Source organism: Lycorma delicatula, chromosome 5 (assembly GCF_047948215.1).
Source record: "Lycorma delicatula isolate Av1 chromosome 5, ASM4794821v1, whole genome shotgun sequence".
NCBI lineage: Eukaryota > Metazoa > Arthropoda > Insecta > Hemiptera > Fulgoridae > Lycorma > Lycorma delicatula.
Window position 1 is genome coordinate 44,923,412 of NC_134459.1, and position 15,321 is coordinate 44,938,732.

Genomic DNA, 15,321 nt, shown 5'->3' on the forward strand with positions numbered 1-15,321 from the left:
TGCGAATTAAATACGTTATGCGCGCGCGCTTTAGTTAGAATCTTTGAATTAAATAAACGACAACATTTTTTATTTCAATAAAATGATAAATATTGTTAATTAAGTGTATTTAATAGTATTTAAGTGTATATTTAAGTGTATTTAATAGTGTGAAAGTCATGCATCGAAAACAACCGAAATTATAGGACTTTCCTGGAACGCGGCTTTATCCGCGTGACGGAAAATCCTACAACTGTGTTGTCAGCTTTTTTATTCGAATTATGAAAACAGTTAAACATTTTATGATTAGTTAGTTTCATATAGAACCCACCGGGTTGGTCTACTGGTTAATGCGTCTTCCCAAATCAGCTGATTTGGAAATCGAGAGTTACAGCGTTCAAGTCCTAGTAAAGCCAGCTATTTTTACACGGATTTGAATACTAGATCGTGGATACCGGTGTTCTTTGGTGGTTGGGTTTCAATTAACCACACATCTCAGGAATGGTCGAACTGAGAATGTACAAGACTACACTTCATTTACACTCATACATATCATCCTCATTCATCCTCTGAAGAATTATCTAAACGGTAGTTACCGGAGGCTAAACAGGAAAAAGAAAGTTAGTTTCATATAAATTTATCAAATGCAAGCTCTACATTAGGTTAAGTGGAACTATTAAGATTAAAAAAAATTAAATGCCGATCTTTGTGGCGGAATGGTAGCATCTCGACCTTTCATCCTGAGTTCGCCGGTCAAAATTAATAAATAAATTTATTTTTACGAATGGATTGAAAATATACATTTATTTCTCATATTTACGTCGGATTAAGTGTGGGCGTATTGATTGTTGTATAAATATGAAGAAAGGCATTTTTTTTGTATTTAATGGCTGATTATACACGTTTTTACTTGAATAAAAATGTTGTTTAATAAAGTTGAATGAGATAAAAAACAATTAGGTTAGCAATAATAATAATGTGTTAACATCAATCTCATTACCTTCTGAATCATTTAAATAATGATATTATATCAAATGTGTGACTTTTAATTAATTACAGCGTGATAAACATTGGATTAAATGTAATTTTATACCCGTATATAGTTAAATTTCCATTTATGATTTTATTTTAGTGATGTTAATCTAATAGAAGGGAAATGTTAATGATACATTAACAGAATTTTAATCAGAATACGTTATTAGTTTGCTTATTATTATTATTATCAGCTTTTGATTTATATATTCCAGTCAGTAAAGGAAATTTATGCGCTTTTCCGGAGTTGATATGAATTTCCGGGATAGTGACCGTGTCCTAATCTAGACAGCGAGAATGATTATGCTTTCCTCATGGAACAAACTGCCGAGTAAAAAAGAAGCTGGTAGTTTATCTATGCAAGTCTAACCGGATAGGCACTAAATTTCCCTTTTGAAACGACTAACCGTGACGCTTGGCTATTTTTATGTACACACACATATATATACGTTTTTTTTTCTTAATATAAATATTTTATTATTGTTTGTGGTTTTATGTTATTTTATATTTAAAATTAAGTACGTAATGTTTATTTAACACCTTTCGCGCAATCGTGGTAAGTTATTCAATTACAAGTTTTTATTTCCTTGTTATAATATGAATGAACATTATTTAATCTCTTGTAACTTAAACTTTAATTAATTTAAAGTTTTTCTTAAAATTTCCACCAAGATAAATATTTTATTCCTTATTTTATTTTTTTTTTCTAAAAAATGATTTTTTTTTAAATTGTGTGCTATTTAAATAATGGGTGTCCATGAAGTCTTTCCATGATTACAAAAGGTTTTTACAAAAAACTATTACAGTTACAGCTGTGCGGTTTGTGGCAGAAGAAAGAAAAGATTATCAAGGTTTTATTACCATATCAATAAACTTGTATGCCTTTTGTCGCTCGTAGAATGTCAACCGATAATCAATTTCACGCCATATGTTGGTCAACATTTCTTCGGTAATACTAGCAACAGCTTCAGTTATTCTCCGTCTCAATGTGTCCAGATCAGGTACGGGTGTTGCATAGACCTGTCTTTAACATAACCCCAGAGGAAGAAGTCTAAGGGAGTTATGTCTGGTGATGGTGCATCGGTCCCGCTCCCTGATGCATCCAATTCATCTGCCGTGAAATGATTCGTTAAGTAAATCTCGAATTAGTAATATCCAATGTGGTGGTGCGCTATCTTGCTGGAAAACTACCCTAGGTTGCATGTCATTTAGTTGAGTTATAGCAAAGTGTTGCAGCATATGCAAGTAAATGTTAGCTGTTATTGATTGCTAAATGAAAAAGAAGGGACTAATGATTCTCTTGTGCATTAAACCGCACCGCACATTCATTTTAGGAGAATCTCTAATTTTTCCCTTGTAAAATACTGATTTTCTGAATCCCATATCCTCATATTATGTCTTTTTACTTCGTCTGAAAAACACACACGCTGCAGGTTATCGTTACTGATCCGTTGCAAAATCACGGTCGCAAAGGCAGCACGGCGAGGACTGTCATCTGGCTGTAGATGTTGCAATATACGCGTACCTTTATACGCGTACCTTTATACGCGTGCAAATTAGTTTCTTGTGTAAAAGTTTGTGCACTGTTATCCGGGGAATTTCTAGTTCACGAGATGCACAATAGTTAGATTTGGTTAGGCTATGTAGAAACGCTTGCTGCACAACCTCAACCTTCTCTTCACAAACGGATGGCCCGCTCTGTTCGCGGAAGTTCGACTACATTTCCACTCTTCTTAAACTTTGCGTACCACGGAACGATACTCTTGCTATCAGGTGCGACTAGCACTTGATATAATAAGAACGACCAGTCCTTACTCCCTGCTAAAATTTCGCTGCACAGTAAATGGTGATTTCGACTCGTGATACCACAACACATATTGCGCTTTCTCCTGGATTGACGCCATTTTATAAAAAGTTGATTATAGTGCCTTCTACTCTGCCTTCTTCTACTCTACTCTGCCTCTACCTGTAACAAACCAATATAAAAAAAACTTGATGATTCTTTCTTTCTTTTGCTACAAACCGTGCAACTGTAATAGTTTGCCTTTTTTGTCCATAAAGAAAGACTTTATGGACACTCTGCAGTCGGGATTATCAACGGTAATTAAGCGATTACGTAGAAACCGGTTTATGAAGTATTTATTAAATGTTTTTCATTTCATTTTTTTTTCAATTTATTTCTACTTCAGTGGCGTAGCTGTAAAGGGAAACTGTAGTGATTTACAAAATTTTTGAATATCGAATTATTTTCAGACATCGACGTTTTTACCTTTAGACCAAAAGAAAACCTAGGAAATGTTATACAAATTTCCTGAAGATGTACGTGCGTGTATTGGTCTGTATTTTGATTAATATCGCCAGACTGGCCTAAAATAAATTCTTCGAAAACGGCTCAAAAATTTTTTATATATGGGGTATTGATGAAAATAAATTTTGGACAAAATTAAAAAAGCGGAAGAATGGATGGTTTTCGCCATTTTTAATTTTTTTTATTGTGGTTGTTGAAAATCGATGTTTGATACGATCAAATATGATACAGTCTTTAAAATTTAAAGTATTAAGTTGATGAGAGGTTATTCAACATATTTAAAAACAGTAGTTGGGTTGATTTTCGGTCCGATCTGATAAGGTGCATAACCGTTAACGTATATTTATTTAGCCTTATTAATAATCATTGCACGAAATCGGACCGACTTAGTGAAATAAATAATTAATTACTCTCAATAAATAAACTGTTAAACCCCCAAAAAAAAACAAGAACGGGACCGGAAATTTTTTTAACATTAATTTTTTAGATTGAAAATCCAGCGTTATCTTGTATTAATGTAGATGTCATAGAAACTTTAAGAAAAAAGGAGATCCCATGCGACCATACTTAAGAATTTTAAAACTTTTTTGAATTTTTTATAATTTCTGTTATATTCTAGTTTTTTAAGTTGTGGATGTTAGAATACATAACATTAAAAATGTTATTAAAGTACCTATTAATCAAGAGGTTAAAATGGGACCCAAATTTTTTTACTAAAAATTTTGATTTTTTCTTTCTTCTCCTTTTAGAAAGTATATACTATGTACAGTACGTTATAATTTTGATGATAAAACCCGTATTTCGTGAAAGTGGTCAAATCAGATTTTTTACTAAGAATTTTATTTTTTTCTCAATTTATCTTTTTTTTTCTTTTTTTTTAAGATGAACGCATCATTTGATTGAGAAGATCAGATTAGACCTACATTTTTTTATTAAAAATTTTGATCTTTTTCCATATTGTCCTCTAAATATTGCATAATTAATATATTATATTTAAAACTCCTACGGCATATCTAAATTAAAAATTTTTTCAAGAGAAAAATTGCGGAAAACTTATAGAATTATTTACCGGCGTGTTTTATTAATAAAATTGTTGATACAATTAAAAAACACCGTGTACAGTGTTTATTTAAGTCACTTTCTATAATAAAGAATTGGTATAAAAATTGATTTTATAATTGATAGCCTGTAATTTTGTCTATGCCAATGTTAATGGTATATCAAATAAACTTAAAATAAAACAAAACTTAAATAAAGTCTTAACTTAAAAGACTTATCTTATAGTCTTAACTTATAAGAAAATATATATAAGATATATGATATAATATAATAAAAATAAAAAAGTAAGTTTTATATAGTTTCTATATTCCATTATTTTAACTTTTATATTTTAAAGACCTCGTCTGCCGTTTAGTTTTGAGGGTTATTTTACCTTCTTGACTCTTGTTTTAATAAATTTTTATTATATGATTAATATTAATTTTACACCTTATGAGTTTTATTATTTTGGAGTTTTTTACCCTTTTATTAATAAAATTCCGGGGGATGATAACGTCCAGGCGTTTTTGGCCCACAAACAATAACAAAAAAAAAAATAATAATAATAATAAAAATGGTTATAATTTTTTTTCTACGTTGAGTACTGCTTACCTTTCTTAGCTTCATTTTTTATCACTTGTTAACTCGTTTCGGAACCACTCCATTGTCAAAACTTAATTGTACTGGTACTTTTACAGTTCTGTTAATCTTTATATAGAAGAAGATCTTTTTTATGTAGGAAAGGGCGTTTAGTCAACGCCCTTCCCTATATTTGAAGTCATGCGTTATCTGGCCTTCTTCTCGTTTACTTACTATTAATGGTTATACTTATCTTTTAATTTTATTGTTCTATTTCCTGTTTTCAATAAATTGAGGTTCTTAAAAAGGACAACCACTTGATTGTTGATCTGTTTGTTTCTGACCATTTTATTGTTACGTTTTAATTTAAAGGTTTCTAGATTTTCTGAAATGTTCATTCTTTTTTCTTTAATAAAATTGTGAATTAATTTCATTGATTCTTCCATTTTCATCGGGGTATGTTCGTTCTACTTTTATTAAACGCGTTGAATTATTAGAATCTTATTTTTTATATTTAAAAGATCTCAAATGTTCGTTATATCTTAATTTTAATTTTCTTCCCGTTTGTCCAATGTATGTTGCATTGTATTACATTTTATTTTGTGTATACCGTTATCGTTGTATAAATCTTTTTCTTCTATGTTTTTTGGGTACTTACGTATTAACACCACCGCAACTACAGCTTTATTTAAAATTGAGTATTTTTTTTGAGTATTTATTTTATTAAGTCTCTTTATTAATTTTAAGAAATGGTTATTTATATTTATTTATTTTATAAATATAATTTAACCAAACTTAACCTACGCTCGCTAACCTTGACTAATTAACACCGTAATTTTTTGAGTATTTATTTAATAAATTCAGTAATTATTGCAATTATTTATTTAAATAACAATAACTACTTAATTTATTAAATAAATACTCAAAAAATTACGGTGTAATTAGTCAAGGTTAGCGAGCGTAGGTTAAGTTATATTTATAAAATAAATAAAGACACTGTTTTGAATCTATGTTAAACTCTATATCGGCCCGTTTTCCACCGAAATCCGATTGACTACTTTGTTTTTAAATAAAGCTGTAGCTGCGATGGCGTTAATACGTAAGTACGGTTTTTTGTATATATTTTTTCTTCTAAGGACATTGAGAATGCCAATTATGGTCGCCTTCTATCTTAGAAAGCCATCTATCAAAACAGTAATTGCTGCCGCCGAGGAAGAATTCAACCTGACTGACGCCTGGCATCAAAAATGGATCACAAAGCAGAATAACCAAATTCCATGTATTTCTCAAAAGCCGCCGGGTTTGACTTGCCACGTAAGACATGGTCGTCGTTAAACAGATTACAAACTCAGCACGGTAGGTGTGCATATTTCCTGTATAAACGGAGTAAAACACCGCGCCCCTTTGCGAATGTGGTGAAAATCAAACCGTTAAACACATCACTGAAGTTTTCCCTAGGACAGGTTATGAAAGGACTACTGAAGATTTCCTGATGGCGACTCCAGAATCAGTAGCTTATATTAATTTGTTAGATGTTTGTTTGTAATTTTTGACTGTAATTGGTGTTGTGTCTTGGTGCCATACGCTAAATAAATAAATAAATCTGTATTACTATTAAAAATATTTTTAATAATCACTTTACGTAATGATAATTAATAATTATAACTTTATATAATAATTAATAATAATAATAAGGTAAGCAGTACTCAACATGGAAACTATAGTGATCTTAGCAGAAAAGATAATAGTAATTATAATCTTAATAACAAGTGTAACTTTTTCCTGCAAAAACATAGTTACACGTCCCTGTAACTACACGACACCGTCATTTCATAGCTTCATTAATCCTTAGTGTCTTTACGATCATTAATTTCATACAAGAACCAACGTAATCTTGCTTCAAATATTCTCCAGACATTTCTTCAGTAAACCATAACCTAATGAAGGTGCATATTTGCTCGTTCGCTTATACATCAAATTATTTCATAGCATTGGATGTCGATTAAGAAAGAGATCTCACTTATGGTTAATAAGAATTCTGTTTGCCTGTATATACTGGAAAATTTAAAATTTATTTATTATTAAATGTTTTTTTCTGATTTATACGTTATTTTCATTGTTTCACGAGAATTCATGAAGTTTGTAAGCGCGCGCCTAAGTCTATAAATAACAATAAACGAAATATATACAGTATATTGAATATTTAAAAAAAAGTCGTTTATTCTAAATTAATCTTGAGTTATTTTCAATTTTGAATTCTTCGAATTCATTAAGAACTTTGCACTGTACACCGTAAATTACTGTGGGTACAACGTCTTGCTAATCTTAAGTTATCTAATATACAAATTTTCGCGATATAATTACATAAACAAATGAAATAAATTTACTGATACTTAAAAACTATTAACATTTATGAAATATATATATATTTTTTTTCTTTAAATTATGTTGTTTATTATATAATGATGATAATGTTATTTACTAATGTTTTTAGCTTCTTGGAAAACTCAATATAATATACAGATTGGATAAAAGTTGGAGCTGTTATAATTACTAATAGTATTTATATGGACGGTAATTAACTTGCAGTTAGTGGCGTTTGTGCACTATAAAACAATATACTGTTTCTCTTTAACGACTAATTTTGTAAAATAATTTAAGCTGCAGGTAATTTTATTACGTAATAGAAGTATATTACTGTATTAATTAACTATTAATTAATAAATATTATCTTATAAAAAAATTTAATGCTAAAAGGTGTATAAAATATACATCTATGAGTATTAAATTTAATTATATACCGCTAAAATGTTTCTATCTTCTATTTATAATTGCTGTTCAAAGAACACGAATCTCGTTGTTTAGTTTCAAAAGAGCGCTGTGGAAATTTACAACAAAGATACTCGCACAACTAATTACCGTGTAAGTTACTGATTATATTAATTTAGTCTATGAAATCCTCACAGTTTTGTAGTTTTTTTTAATCTTCTTATTTTGTTAACGTAATTTTAATTTTATTTCCATTATTTTATTTTTATTTTTCCCACCTTTTATATGTATATGTATAATAATAGTATAAATGATAAATTCTCGGTTGGATGTTAAAATAACAAGAACACAAAGCATTCAGATCCCAAATAAGTCCCGCTCAAATAATGTAAATAAATTTAGATCTCAAATATTCCATATTATAATTCTTCAGGTAAAACCAAACTTAAAATTATTGTGATATTACTTAAAGTAACAGAAAATATAAAACAATAACAACGTTTCCCCTTCAATGTGTGGCTTTATCAAGTGCAACTAAAAAACAATACATAACCTTCGTTACACCTTTTTTTATAGTTTTTGTTTATATTAACATAGTCTTTCATCAGGTTACGTTTTTTTTTTTTGCGTGAACAACATAATCCAAAGAATGAACTTGTGCACCGTATTTATAGCTTTTCTCTATGGAGTGTATATATACAAATTGTTCCCACAGGAGATTCTGGAGCAAGTCGCACGCAGTTTCACGTGCGAGAAGCATTGGCTCTTCAAATGGAAACTACTTGAAGCGTCTACCTTGACTTATTTGTTGTCATCGACAAAACAGCTTTTAGTGGAAACTGGAGGCGCTTGAAAGTGAAGGCAAATGTAAAGGAATGTACGTCTTACACTGTCGCACGTTTAAAGATATTTTTATCGATAAGATATAGAGTCAGACATTTTTTGAAAAAAAAAAAAATTGATATACTCCAAGTGGTCTCCGAATTCGATTTGATCAGTGGTATGGCCATAATAAAGTTTAATATCGTCAATGAATATAATCTTGTTGGTACTGCAAGCCATTAAAAGGGTCACAATCTTGAAACGGTGAAATATTTCGTAACGCAATAGTCCTTTTCCAGGTATAAAACCATGTTCATGCACAATTTCAGCTCAATCTGTTGAGTGGTTTTTGCGCGAATCAGAAGGAGTCTGGACTATATGATGGATGATTGTAAATTTCCCATCCAAATGTTGTCAGTAAATCACGTTTCGGACCCGCTACATATGGACGTGCATTGTCGTGTGCCAGGACGACGCCGTCGGTCAGCCGCTCACGTCGCCGATTTTGAATGGCGCGCCGTAACTTACGTAGAGTTTCGCAGTAGGCTTCTGCATTTATAGTCGTTCCACGCGGCAAACCGATCCCCAAAGACTGTGGCCATCAGTTTGCGTCCAAATGGCTATGGCTTGATCTTGTTCGGTCTGGTTGGTAATTGTGGATGACGCCATTCACTGACTGCCGTTTACTCTCTGGCGTGTAATACGAAATCCATGTTTCATTGCCGGTAACGATTGAATTAAGGAACTCGTCACATTTTTTCGTGTAGCGCATCAAAAATTTCAAAGCAGATCCCATTCGGATTTTTTTGTTCCATTTAGACGTGCGGCACCCAACGTGCACAAACCTTTCTGAAGCCTAAATGGTCATGAGAAATGCGACCAATGACAGCTCTTGAAATATCAGGAAAAAGAAGGGCCAGGTCGGAAATCTTTGAGCGACTATCTTTTCTGACATCATCATCGACGCGTTTTAACACACGCGTACCGAGGACGATTATCGATTCCCTCCCCGAACGTTCTTAATCATGTATTAATTATGTTACTTTGCGATATCAAACAATTGAAAAATAATTAAAATAATTGATTTTTTTCTAAGGAAAAATAATACAAATTACCTTAAAATTTACGGTGCGACGTACATTTTAATTTGGTAAAAAAAATCTAAACGACGCGTCGTTCAGATTTTTTTTAAAAGAATTTTTCTCTACTGCCCATTTTAAGATATCAAATTAAAAAAAAATTAAAATGAAGAATTCGAAAAATTTTTAATTAAAATATTCTAGAATGAGGATTTTAAAGTTGTATCTAATAATTTGTGTTCAATTTTGTATGTTTGAAGTTTAGAAAGTTGTATTTTCGGTTATACGCGATCACATTCAGTTGTATTGCTAATTTTATAATAATTAATAGCATAGTTAGAAAATGTTTATTAGTATTATAGATTAAAAAAGCGGTCCAATCAAGATGCGAACTGATTTGATAACTGAAACTTGACCAAAGATTTACGAACGTGTTTTGGAAATTTGTTGGTTTTTAATACATTATCTACAAATAGATAATATTTGTAGCAATTACGTAATAAAATGCTTGTAGTGTAACAAGTTCAACAAATTCGATCGATGAGGAAAGCAAATGGATGTATAAGTTTCGTAGAACAAGTTCCTATAGTCGAAGTTTAGTATATTTTTGTAATACATGTTTTAATATAACGATATTTATGTATATCGGCATCCCAACCCCGTAGGAAAAGACACTCACCTTGACCCTCTCCGTTCTGAGCCCTACGGGGCTTTACCGGAGGTCGTCTTTAGACCCTCTAACTGATTGCATCTCACAGTCATCAGCCAGGCCTCGGTCGTGATGCTACCGATGTAAATGCCTCGGCAGACATTTGCATCAGTAAAATACAATTCAAATTTTGCCTTCACGTAGGCCTCAAACGGACATCTTCACATCCAACCTAACATAATTCCCTCAAACTAACTAACCGAGACCGCAGAAGCGCGGACCCCGCGCCTAGTCTAAATTTGACAACACCGTTCGTGACTGCGAATGCCTCAGAGAACGATCGAGTTGTAAGTCAAATCAGTGCTACACTCATACCGATCAAAATTATGTCTTACGCAACATAGAAATTCAGACCTTCACCCAAATAAGTATATTGGCAGTGAATTATTATTATTATTCGCAAAATAATTTAGTGAATTAAGATTAAACGTAACGGTTTTAGTTCATTTTGTTCCTTCAAAATCTAAGCAGTCTTTTTATTTTATATTTTCAGATTTCCTAATAATGCCAATCTTCTTCTACCATCTTTGTATTAAAAGTAAATAATTTGTTCCGTATGAATGGTTTCTTTGTTGAAGCCTTAATTTATACAAGCGGATAGATTTCGGTTGTCATTTTTTGTTTTTTCATTTTCTAGAGGAAGTTCCTCTAGTAGTCTAAATATAAGATTTTCCCAGATAACTTAAGTTCTATTAAAAGATTTTTTTTTTGCCGTAATCATTGTTTGGGGTTGTTTTAGGTATAATTACTCAAAAATTTGTCGGAAAACGTAATATGAAGAAGTAAAAAAGTGTCATCAAACCTCTAGTCTGAATGGTAGTCTGTGGGTTTTTTCAGGACCCACTATTTTGGTCATTGTTTTTTTTTATTGATTTTTTTTATGCGAACTGCCTTTTTTTGTATTTAACTTAAATTTAATAAGTGCTTAAACATACACTTTATTTATTTATGCAGTAACAAGAGGGGCTTATATCCCCTTACAGTTACCGATGAAATGATAAATGAATTTATTTTTTAAATTAAAACATATTTTTATGTTTCAACTTTTTTTTGAATTCTGAGTCAAATTTTATGAATTGCTGGAAGTTGTTTTTTCTAATTTGGTTTAAAAAAAAAAATTATTTAAAAAAATGAACTTTTTAATAAGTACCTTATTTTTCTACGAGTTTATATACGAGTTGTGTTTTTAAAGTAAGATCCGTTTGGAAAGTGCGCGTTTATTCTCGATGTTAACAGAAGGCGAATGCGTAGCTCAGTTACTCCATTAATAGTCAGCCGATAGCTTATAGTCAACAAATTTGTTAATTGTTTATATTCATTAATTTTTGAAGAGCGTTACAATTCGTGATGTAATTGAGATCTCAAACTCATCCGAGTGTGAAGTAACTGAAGCGATGTGATTTTTGATGACAAAGAAACAATTCTGCATCTTAAATTCACACGCAAATTTGTGACGTTTTTTGACCGAGTATTATGAGGGAAGCTAAAATAAGACGGTGGTGGCGTTCGTTTGGAGAAGGAAGAACGAACGTTCACGTTGAAGAACATGGACCAAACGGCCGTCTATAATATCTGATGATGTGAATAAAAAAATTAACGAAAAATTCCAGAAAAATGGCGCTTCGCCGTATCACGATTGTTTTTGATTTTACTAATGTTTCACAATCTTTTATATAACAAGTTTTGACTGAATAATTGTTATAAAAAAATTGTGTGCTAGATGAATGTCAAAGATGTTAACTGACACATACAATAAAAAAACGTCTTGCACTGCATTAATTTTTCTGGTGCTACGAAAATGGATTGCTTGATTCCATTGTTACCGGAGATTAAACCAGGATTTCTTATTACAACGTTAAGAGAAAGCAGCAGTCAATGCGATCATCATCAGTTCAAGAATCACTCATCATCTAGAAGAAGCATCACTCATCATCCGAAGAAGTTCAAACAAGTAAAGAAGCTTATGGCTTCTGTTTTTTTTTGGGGGAATTAAAAGGGCGTCTTGTTTGTCGAACTTAATGATTGCGAAATTATTTTGAATTCTTATACATATTGCGAACTTTAAAAAATCTTAGAAGAGTTATACAAACGAACTACCTGGAATTCTATTCCACGGAATTTTGTTTTTTCATAACGATATCCGGCCACACACAGCAAATCAGATAGTGAGAAGATTGGAAAAATTTCATTTGCAAATTTTCAATATTTACATATATATATATATATATATATATATATACAAGCGCGCGCGCACCCTTTAAATTTCACGGAAAGACACATTTGTCATGTTATACGCTTTCTTGAGAATTAGTTTATTGTCAAAGTCTTTATTTTCATAGCAGGGGTTTAGATTAAAAAAAAGTCATTGCTGATTGTGTATCTGTTTCACTTCCTGTTTTTATATCATATTGTGTTATTTTATACTCTATTTAAGTAATGTCTTACAAAACTACAAAGATTAATCAATCATCAATAATTATTTATAAGATAAGTAAAATTTTTGTTACGTTTCTTTTTTTCCTTTTCTTATTATAATAACAAAATATCTTATCTCATTTCTTATCTTCATTTTATTTTACAGAAATAGGTTTTTAAAATTGTTATAATGAAATGTGTTTGGTTTTGATTTGATAATGAATATCCGTTACAAACCTTTTTAAAACATCAATCTATTTCTTTAACTTGTCAGTTCGTTGTTTCATAAAAAGGGAGAGACTTCATATCCTGTTTATGAATATATTCTTAACCACTGGACATGAAGATAAGACGGCAAAACGTTGCATAACTTTCGCGGCTTTGTGAAATTACTTCAGTGCATATTTAAAACTAATAAAACCCAGCTGACACGGAAGGTATTATGCGTAGGGTATTTTTTTAGCTTTTCATGATTTTTTTTTTTAAAGGAAAAATAGTAGTTTATATACCACAATAATGATTTTTAAAAACACTTTGTAAGTTAGTAAAAAAATGAATATTATATTTAAACTTATTTTGAGTACAACTTTCAATAGTTTGATAAATCGTACAAATTTCATAAAATTCCGTTAATCAAGTCTGAAAATCAGGTAAAACGAGATAACTGATGGAAAAAAAAAGAAAATAAATAATACTACTTATCTGAATGAAATTTTCCAAACACATTATTTAAGTGACATATTACTGTTTTGAAATCAATTAATAAAAATGTAACTTTTGAGTCTAGAAACGAATAAAAAGTTTTTTTTTTCTTGAACCACTTTATGAAAGGTTTGAAGAAAGGTAAATACCATCAGAAAATATCTTAGCTACGTAAGGGATATTAAATTGTGTGATGAAATTTATCTACCCTTTTGAGTAAAATCGTGGATACCGGTGTTCTTTGGTGGTTGGGCTTCAATTAACTACACGTCTCAAGAATGATCGATCTGAGACTTTACAAGATCATACAGTTCATTTACATTCATACATACTTCTCATTCATCCTCTGAAGTAATACTTTACGGTGGTTTCGGAGGATAAAACAGAAAAGAAAGCAAAAGAAAAGATACAACTCTGAATACAGTTTATCTAATATCATCTACAAATATTCAATATGGTTACCTTTTGTAACACGGCAAATGTCCCATCTGTAATTAGTTTCCTGCCAAATCCTTTGAAGCATGTTTTGATCTATAGTGGCAACTGCTTGTGGCATTCGAATCGGTGGCATCCTAGGTGAGACTGACTGAAATATGTCATTGCCGAGGTACTGAAGATGACCTCCGGTAAAGCCCAAAAGGGCTAGATACGGAGGGGTAGCGTGGCGACCGAAACTATCACATGGAGGGCGTCTTCCCCTATGGGATCAGGATATTTGTGATATTCGGTGCCACAGCTCGTCGCCATTTTCTGGAAGCGGAGAAACAAACACTCTGCCATTAACGTAACCACGTACAGTGTTACAGAGATCTTTGTAGCTAGGAAATTGTTCTATCACATCCAATCAAAGTCGGCGCTTTGCTATTGAAATATGCGACAACTGCTCGATGATAATGAGGGGACGCGTAATGTTGCTGGAAAATGAATTCTGTGTCCATATCCTATTGTAAATTTGGCATTAGATAATGTTTAAGCATCTCCATTATTTCGGAGATGCTTGCACAGAAGTTCACAGAATGAACTTCTGTGAACTTATGTTACAGTTCACAGAAGTTCATACAGACTTCTGTGAACTGTAACATTTCAGTTACAGTTCACAGGCAAAATTTTGCGACAGTTTACAGCACAAAAAACATTTACCATAGACGAGTCCCGTACATGTTCGACTGTGTGACATGGATTCCGCTCATCCCAAATCCGAACGTTATGCGATTCACTTTTCCGCTAGTAGGGAAGGTTGCTTAGTCGGTGAACACAATTTTATTAAAATGATAATTATCTTCAGTTTCAATTTTGTTTAACATGTTTACACAAAAATTTCTTCATTCAAAGCTTGTATTACAACATAGGTCTTCAACCCACGGTCTGCCTAAAAGTTTTTGTGGCCTGCGAACTCAGAAAAATTAGTTGTAAAAATTTATATTATTTTGTTAAATATGTGTGTATTTTTAAAATAACTTTGAAAGAATTAAAATATAAACTACTGGATGTATCAATAATCTTATTTTATTTCATTCATTATTTGGTGAACAGGTAAACTCTAGCAGTAAATGCAAAAACGTAAATTTAATGAACATAAACTCTATGGCTCTAATGTTAACTGAAATTTCATCAATGTACTTTTAGACCTTAAACTTTTAATTCAGAGATGAAGCTGAAAGTTATTGACGTCTACCACTTCACTTTTTCTTTTATTAAATAATAAAAATAATCAAACATACCTTGAGGATTTGTTTAACCAGTAAAATCTTAGGAAACTTAGCACCAGTTTAATTCTGAACTAAGAGGACTGATCAGTGATATTTTCCTTATCTTTGGTTTCTTCTTCCTCATTCTAGTTTCTGTGGATGTAGGTCTTACCCTATCAGTAGTAGACTTTTATTCCGTGC